This window comes from Pocillopora verrucosa, chromosome 1 (genome assembly GCF_036669915.1).
Source record: "Pocillopora verrucosa isolate sample1 chromosome 1, ASM3666991v2, whole genome shotgun sequence".
Taxonomy (NCBI): Eukaryota; Metazoa; Cnidaria; class Anthozoa; order Scleractinia; family Pocilloporidae; genus Pocillopora; species Pocillopora verrucosa.
In genome coordinates, this window is record NC_089312.1 from 7,240,740 (window position 1) to 7,250,386 (window position 9,647).

The 9,647-nt window shown below is 38.8% G+C and overlaps 1 pseudogene; it reads left to right on the plus strand.

The window, feature by feature from the left end:
* The first annotated feature begins 9,066 nt into the window (after positions 1-9,066).
* LOC136280480 (uncharacterized) lies at positions 9,067-9,641 on the plus strand (annotated as a pseudogene).
* Positions 9,642-9,647: the final 6 nt, after the last annotated feature.

Here is a 9,647-nt window from a genome sequence, read left to right on the forward strand (position 1 = left end):
GCTGCAATTTTAAACCAAATCCTCTGACTCTTCCCTTCCGGCCACTTAAGCGATAAATGATGACCGGTAACTAAGGTCTCGAGGGATTTGGCCGAAATTCCAAGGGTCTCCCTCAGTAGAAGAGGAGTCTGGAAAGAAGTTAAGGGTTAATTTCTATTCCTAAAGATGTACTTTGCAAACTCTGTAAGTCTTAAAACTTCATGAGATGATTAATTTGCTTTATTGTCTTTCTTAATATCGTTTACATAGATACTTATATGACAATCAGATAGCAGAGCTACCTCGTGGAGTCTTCAGCTACAACACCAAGTTGATTGGACTGTAAGTAAACAACATTTGTTGCTTATCCCATGAGACTTATTTTTAAGAAGCTTATACAGACCCAGTCACACGTGTAAACTATAGCAATTTGTAATGTTGGGACTCAAATCCAATATCTCAGCTCATGTACTTACTAAATCTTGGTTTCAAATTGTAATTTCCCCTAAGTCCATGCGTTGCAGAGGGGCCAGTTTACAGCTCATAATAGCAGGATCCAAATCCTACATCCCAACTGGCATATTTGCCAAGACCTCGTTTCAAATTTTAATAGAAATTCCATCGCCATTGTTATTAGTGGGAGTGGGATTCAGTTTCTATTAAAATTTTGTTAATCCCACTAGCTTCAAAAAGGGTTCAGAGAGACGCAATTTACCGAAAGATGGAGAGTTCAAAACTCAGCCAGTCGAAAAGAAATTTGAAGTTAACAAAAATAGCAAAATCAACAAATTCCAACCTCCTCCTTCCCACTTCGCCCCTCCCACTTTGAGAACATATTGTTAGTTCGTAATATTCAGATCAAAATCGAACAAATCACATCGCGTATTTACCAAAACTTGGTTCTAAATTTTAATTGCCCACTGGCCCATGCGATCGGCTGCATTGAAAATCCGATTTCAATCGTTACTGATCCCATTTAAATTCACCTTTTATGGAGCCTTTCCCCTAACGTAAGCAATTATTAGGAAAAAAGCAATCAATTCGGACTTTTTTTCATACAATGACTGCTCAAAATAAACATTCCCAACTCTCCCCTTCCACTTGGAGAACACATGGTTAGGTCAAACAGGGGATATTTTGTTTATTACATTTCATCATATACAAACAGTATATTGTCAAAACAAAGGTTCTCTTCTTTGCGCAAGATTAAGCTGTGTATTTGTAAAAAATTAAATTTTTTGGAGCTGCCGATATAAAATCAAAGAAAGACATGATCCTTGCGGGTAAGCTGCAATTTTACCAATTGCAGAAAAGGAAGACTAAGAAAAATTCAGGCTCGGACGGGATTTGAACCCAGGCCTCCCAGAATATCACTACCAACTGAGCTACGGAAGTAAATGTCAACTCTTCCGCCCTTATGCCTATTTACTTTTACGGGACGCTTCATAGCCCTTAAATATTTGCTTCAGTTATATTCTGATCATTGTCCTTCAAATGTTTTTTCTTAAGTGCGTATAACAAAACATTTAGAAACATTTTATTGTCGAAACGAAGGCTCATTTTACTGCGCAACTTTTCGATATGTATTTGTGATGAAATGAGTTTCTTTTGACTTGCGGATTTAAATCAAATAAATACATGATCCTCGCAGGTGAGCTGCAATTTTACCAATTGCAGAAAAGTTGACTAAAAAAAATTCAGGCTCGGACGGGATTCGAGATACTAATTGGGTGATGCTGCAAACTGAGCTACAAAGCCACACGTTATGAGTGAGGTAAATTTTGGAAGATACATCTTTCCTTGGTGAAAACTTATGCTCTTTGCAAAGAGGTAAATCAAATAGCGCCATGACAAACGCAGGTCAGCTGAAATTTTAGCAATTACAGAACAGTCCAGGGAAAAAGGAGAAAATGGCTCGTTCCTTGACTTTAGGGGTTACCTCGCTCCAACTTGGGAGGGGTAGAAGAATCTAGAAACAATTTTGCTTTAATTTTTTATTTTGTTTTTTCAACACTTTAGGTGTATTGAAAATTGTTTGAGTTTACCTATTTGCTACTTTTTTTTCGGTTTGGTATACACAATAATTCTTAATATTATTAAGACTCCTTCCCAGTTTAGTTTATCCAACCAAATTAAAAAAAAAAACATAACTAAACAAAAGTAAAAAAACAACAACAAAAAATGGTGAAATGAACGACGTGAAATTGTGTTGTTCAGAATGCTCATAAAAAGTATTGGAAAAATTTGGCTTAAGATATGCCCTGAAATCTTTCTGATTAGAGCCTGTTGATTTCCGAGGGTAAAGGTCAGAATTCAGATTTCGAGATTTTGAAAACGACCAAAAATTGTAAGCCAGCATCTTGAGTAGGATTTGATTTCAAAATTTGTAGAAATCAACTACAGCGTTGCGTGAAAATTGTGAAAACGTGAATGAAAGCGATCTTCGCAGTAATGAACACTACTTAAGTAGTAGTGAAAAGAAGTCCTGAAAAAAACTCAGGCCTGTACGGGATTTGAACCCATGACCTCTGTGATACCGGTGCAGTGCTCTACCAACTGAGCTAACAAGCCAAATATATGACTTCCATATATTCACAACCGTTTATTCACCACTTCACGGGTTTATTTGGGACCAACACATTGACCGGCTCCCAGTTGGCTTGTTAGCTGTACGGGATTTGAACGTTAACTATTCCAGGATTTTACTAGAACTCTAAGCCGTTAGCATAGCAGGTGGCGTAATACACAAAACGATCGCAACGCAACATCATTTAACAACTAAAGTTCGAGATAAAGACAAATATAATTGGAAATAAAGTGTTCTTAACAATATGAAGTAATCGGCATATAAAGGCACTTGTATTTAAAAGAGCATCAAACAAACGTCTAAACAACCAAAAGTGGATAAGGATGGACAGAAAAAATCTAAATATGATCCTCTCGCCTCTGTAGAGAGAAAAACGTCAACAATTAAGACAACAAGGACAAAAATAGCAAAAAACATCAAATGCTCATTTAAATGATCTTTGTACATGAGGGGACGCAAATCGTCTGCACTGTAAGTACATATCAAGCTCCGCAAGAAGAGGGAAATAGTTGAACACGTGCTCTTGCATCCGATCTCACAATTTACGAGAACTTCATTATTCTTGTGAAAAATGATAGCCGTCTTACTGAAACTTGATGACAAGTATAAGCCGGCAAAGAAAACAGTGCAAAAGCAATTATCTGTCACATCGATGTCAGCAGCAACAGGATTATGACACCTTACAGCGTTCAAAAAGTCCCATACATTTTCTTAGACTAAAAGTCTAAGAAAATGTAGGGGACTCTCCGGGATACTTACAGTACAGACGATTTGCGTCCCCTCATGTCTTCGTATTAGGATTTGAATTCTATCCAGTTCTTTACCCTGCTGTAACTATTTAGTCACGTTTTTTTTTCATATGCCTTATCTTTGTAGTACCTTCTCTGACAACCAAATAGAAAATCTACCACCTGGAGTATTCACTAACAACACCGCGTTGACCTACCTGTAAGTAAAACATTTGTAGCTTCATATTTAATACTATCGATACTGTTTTATTTCAAACTATAATAATTGTGTTTCGCACAACACTTATTGTTATATTTCGTAAGCAGCTAATGTTGATTCCATCCCACCTATAATACGACATGAGTTAAACTGATTTATTCAGAACATATTTTACCCAGTCCAGGATAGTAACATTAAGAATCGCATCTCCAAAGTAATCACTCCATTACTTTAAGAATTGTTGAGAAGTACATGACTTATCTATTATTTTTAAATCACGCTTCTAAACTTCACCAGAGATCATATCTCGACTCTTCTTATCCCATTATATTTATGTCATTTTCTGTTTTGTTTTTCTTCGACTTAAACATTAAAAAAAAAAAGGTAGATATTCACTTTTTTCCGTACCTTTCCAATACACACCAATGGGAACGTAGTTTTTCGATGGAATAGACAAGATTCTATTCGTAACACCTTCCAACGGAAGTAAGATACCTTTGACGCGGAAGAGTAGCGGAAGTCAGATGAAAATCAGAGAGGGCTGGGCAGAAATGTTGTTGGATGGTATCCACCGATACCTACTCATCGGAATCCGATGGGGTCCATGGGAATCCAACGGAGTCCATCCATGTCCATCGGAATTACTGGTCTTGTGATAAACCTAATCTCAAACAAGTGCAGTATAAACCAGATATGCCTCGTTCTTAAAGCCATGAAGCGAAACAGCTCGTTTCAAGGGCGAATGACTTGAACATATGCCTTGTTTTTCAAGCCTTTAAGCAAAACAGCGCTGTACGCCAACAAATACAATATACATGAAATGTGGCCCGTTGTTTTGGCCATGAAGATAAAATGCTCATTTCAAGCGCGGACAACGAAACATACACCCCGCTTTTTTACTTAAAACACGGTCCAATGCAGTGTACGTTGGAAATGCCTTGTTTTTTAGGTCATAAAGCGAAGCAGCTCATATCAAGCGCGAATGACTTACAGCGACTTACGGCGCTTTACATAAGCAAATGCAGCAAGCTTGGTATATGGCTTAATATGCCTCGTTTTTAAAGCCATGGAACGAAACAGCCCATAAACGCGAATGACTTGAAAGATACCTCGTTCTTCAAGCGCAGATGACTTCAAATCTCGTTCTTCAAGCCATAGAGCAAAAATACGCTTTACACAGGAATATGAAGTCCAGTACACGGGAAATATGCCTCTTTCTTAAAGCCCTGAAGAAAAACAGGCAATTTCCAGCGCGGATGACTTGATTTATATACTGCGTTCTTTCAGCCATTTAGTCAAAACGGCGCTTAACGCAGGAACATTGGATGCAGCTTACGTAAAATATGCCTCGTTTTTAAAGCCATGAAGCAACACGACTCATTTCAGGGGCGGATCACGTTAAACATATCGTGTTCTTCGACTCATTAAGGGAAACCGCGTTTTGCACTGGCATTTGCAGTATACGTGAAATATGTCTTTTTCGACAGCCCATGAAACGAAGTTGCTAGATGCTTAATTCAATAGATTTCCTTTTCGAAGTGAACGAAGTTGGTTAACAGAAATATGAAATTACACAATGTCAGTCACAAGAGATCACTCTCTCAAAGTGTATCGGCATTTTCCGGCATTTCTTTTGCTTTAATGTCAATCAATGTGTCGTGTAGTTCGAAAATTGAAAAGTTGCCATCGAATTACTCTTCCGAGTCAGACTACTCTGTTTCAAGTGGGGGGATTTGCCAAAATTGTATTGTAGGTATTGGTCTTTTTAGGCTCTCGCGATCGCGCCCCTTTTTGTTTTGGCTTTGTCTCGGTTATTTATCTCCTCTAAATGTTTCATGTTAAGAAATTAACCCCTTTATAATCATTTCATTGGACCATAGTACATGCATTTGAAAACAGAGTTGAGTTGAGATAGCGTTTGGTTATGAAGCGTCTTCAGCGGTCTTGCAGCCAAGGTTTAGTCAGTAACCATTTAGTCAGTACTTTTTTTTTCGGTTTATCGAATTCACAATCGCGTCAAATTCGTCACTACCCTACATCACTCAAGAGCATCATTTCATACTGCCCAGAGGCCCAGCGTGTTCGAGGTTGCCCTCGTCTGTCTTTTTCTGAACAGACTTTTTATTTCTGTGCAGATTGGTTTTGCTCACTGGAGTAAATTAGTAAGTTAAAGGGAAGGATAAACTTGAAAAATTTAGAATACTCAGAAAAAGAATTGGAAAAATTTGCTTTAAGGTGCGCCCTGAGAATGTTTCTCATTAGGGCCCGATGATTTCCGAGGTTAAAGGTGTTAGAAGCAATTTCCTAACACTCGTCGTTCAGTCGACTATTTCTTTTATTCTCTTTCTACTACACAAGTTATTACAACGGGGACTAGCTCTGATCTCTCTAGGAAAGTGTGGGTCACCGCTTATAAAGGGGACACTTACGGAGCTGTCAATCTCTAACCTTCGTCATGCTTTTACACTTAACCAGCGAATCACGCTAAGCTACGCAGAGCGGAGTTCGCATACTAAGTAGATACCTTCGCGATGTTTACGCTTTACGAAATGTCTTTCTAACTTAAATCTCTTGGTCTTACGGTCAAGCTCGGGCAAAACAAAAAACAAGATTGACAATAGAAATATTATAATAAACTTACTGACAGAATTAAAATCATACTTGAAAAGATATCTTAAGAGAAAATAGTCCTTGATGGCTGTTGCATAACAGCAGAATAAACACAAAATTCGGAGAAGAAAGGGCGTACCCAAGGTACCGCCCCTAAAGAGCTACGTGCTAGCCGTAGAAGTTATCTGATCACAAATTCAGTGCAGAAGATGAAAAGTACTACATCTTTACACCTAAGAAAAAGAGGTGTCGAACGTGCTAAATTATAAATTACAAACCATTTTCCTGATCGGGAATTCAACATGGATTTAGCCTAAAACGAGAGTGTTAAATGGTTAAAGTATTAAGGAGAGTTATTTCCAGGAAATTCCTGCACGGAATCAATTTTTATGAGGTAGAGTCATTTTCTTAGCAATAAATCATCTTTTCGCAACATAATGGAAATCTACCGATATCTAGCCGCAAACCGCAGTTTACGCAAACACATCTGTCTCCATGTCAAATTCACGATCATAATAAGGAAAAGGTAACCAAACTCTACCTGTAAGGTAAGACCGCCAAAAGGAATAAGAAACGATCAACTGGCCTATTACAATGTTTACTGAATGGCTTATGCTAATATATTATTTCAATTTATTTTCACGTTCAAATAAATCAAAAATCACCCATAATGAAAATTCTTACTCGCTGCCAATTTTGTTTTTTAACAAAGATCAGAATTCAGATTTCGATGATTTTGAAAACGATCGATGCACACAAAAAATGTAAGCAGCGCCTTGAGTAAGATTTGATTTCAAAAGTTGTTGAAATTCATTACAGCGTTGCGTGAACATTGTGAAAATGCTAAGGAAAGAGAAGCCATGTTAATAAAATTGCCCTAGGGAACTGTGATCTGCGTTCTCAGTTTTCGTTTTCCCGCCAAAGTCGCTAGGTTATTTTGAAAAACTGATGAAGCTGAATAGCGAGAGATCAGAGATGTCTATAACGTACTGCATGACAACTATAATTATGTATCCTTTAGAACTTTTAATAATGAAAAGCCGATTGAGGTAGCCATCTCGAGTAAGAACTTTGCACCTTATGCTACCTTGTCTCTCACACCTATGCATTCGTTTTCGTCGTTATTGATGTGATGTGTGTCTTCTCTGCGGACACCGATTTTTTTGTAACTTTTAGGACAAAAACCATTGAATTGCGGAGTAAAATAATTCTATCCTTAAAAAAACAAATTGGTTTATGCAGAGATAATAGTCACTTCTTCTAGATCTGGTTTATACTTTGGTGGTAATTCCATAGTCGAATAGAAGGCGATCACGAATTGACACGTTTAGCGTGTTCTACTGGCTTCATGACTAAATGATTAGTTCAACTAATTATTTAGTCATGAAGCTAGTAAAGACTGCACGCGCGCAAGACACGAAATCAGTCAACGACAACTCATTAAATGTGTTAACTGAGACAATTAGATTCAGAATTATAACGGACCCCCGGGAAAGACCAACTAAATAGATACCAGAATAAATTAAAGAGCGGTACACCCGAGAAAACTAAATACCTAAAGCCTTAGAAACCGACAAACGTGAAGAAAAAGAATCTTGCAAATTCCCGTCCTTAACCACTTCACTAGCCCAGCGGCCACGACGCTTAAAAAGACGGTCTGGCAAGCCAGCAATTGCGGCAGGAGTAATTAGTCCCGCCACTCCAAAGACTATGCGTGCCAATGGCAGAAATATCCGGTTTAATATCTTTAAAAGCCTCTAGCACTAATTTTTTTAAATCGCAAATAGTTTTAACCTTTAGTCTTAGGCTTATAACCACATTCAGTTTTGACACGCTGGCAAAACACAGGGCTATTACAGGAAAGCCCAGCTCTTTCTAAATAATGGTTCATCATAGCGACCGCAAAAGTTGCTTTCCCAGAAGAAGCTACAACGATCTAAGTTCAATCCCTTTACTAATCAGTTCTACTTGATTGAATAAATAACTTAAACATGTCCTTTTCGATTTTAACATCGGATTGAAAAAGCTTAGCTAGCTCATCAAATCTGAGAAAGGTAGCAAAAACCAGCGAGCGTATAACAACCGAACGAAAATTATACAAAGAGGCCATTGAGTCCGCCTCGCAGGCACTAACTGTTCTAACTTAAAGGCTGTGATAGGCTTCTTCTTGGATGTGTGACGGGCCAGCAAAAGCTGCACACCAGCAAGAACACTCTTCACAAAGGATGTTCAGTAGGAGACGGCTCGCCACCTAACTGGTAAAGCCAGGCAACGCCATGACCTGCTGAATTCAGGAGAGAAGCCGTCTTCGTTTCAGTCAATAAATGACGCAAATACATGACAAAGTGAAACGGAGATGCAGGATAAGCTATGAAGCCATGTTCTCGGCTCTAAAGCTTCCATTTGTTTTAAGAAGAGAAATAATAGAATGAAGCACTAGGTGCTCTACTAACCAATGCAACATCCGGGAGAATGTCCAGACAAACGTAAGAGATCGATGAGAGCACATTTTCTTGCTAATTACCAAGTCAAACGCGGAAAAACACTAATACAGCACAAGCCGCACTAGGTTGCACTAGGTCGACTTGGAGTCACTACGCGAACGGGCTAAATTGTATCAAGTGCACTGCGATGTTGTGCCACAAATGTGGAAAATAATTTACCGTCGATGTGGAAAATGAAAGGGATGAACAGAAAATTATGTTGGACGGTTTGTCAGATGAGAGATCTGCCACTGAACATTGCTTTGAAAGAGGATTTCGTTATAATAATATTTTTCAGTTCTAGAAAAATACCATGGTATTTCTGAACTCGAGGACTCTAAAGAGAGGATTGCGTGAGTGTGGGTTGAGAAGGAGAAATGAAGTCCATCCAGAGCACGAAGTTCGAGAGATGATTAAACGTGAAATCGAAGGCCTTCATCACTTTTTGGATATCGTGCGATGTGGAACAAGCCAAGAACAAGCTACAGTATTGCTGTCCCTCGAGACATGGTCACGGTTTACAAGAGCTTGATCCACAGGCATGTACCCTTCGAAAGGCAAGGAAGCTGCTGTGATCATACATCTCACTAGGTCCAAACGCAGCTTGGCATGTTCACGGATACGACAAACTGAAACCTTAAGGCTTACCTATACATGGCTGCGAGGATGGATTTTCCAGGAGAATATTGTGTCTCAAAGTATGTAAAATTAAAAATGATCCCGTGATTCAAGCCAGTTTTTCCTCAATGCAGTGGAAGAAAACAGACTGCGACCAATGTTGGGGGAAAGAGACTGTGGCCTGGCTGCCTTACAGTGCCTTTTATCCGGTGAAACGGTTGCACATCGTTGCTCATTTTCACATGCCAATCAGCACATCCAAATTGGTGGTCACATAGTGAAAGGGGCTTCACTGCGTGGGTCATAGATTTTCTAAGGCACTCGTGATTGAAGGAAAGCTTACTTTAGGGACCCACTTGCACATGAAATGGGTCTGGTTTGTGTTTTCGAACATTCTGAGCATTTTCAGTGCGTAAATCAGC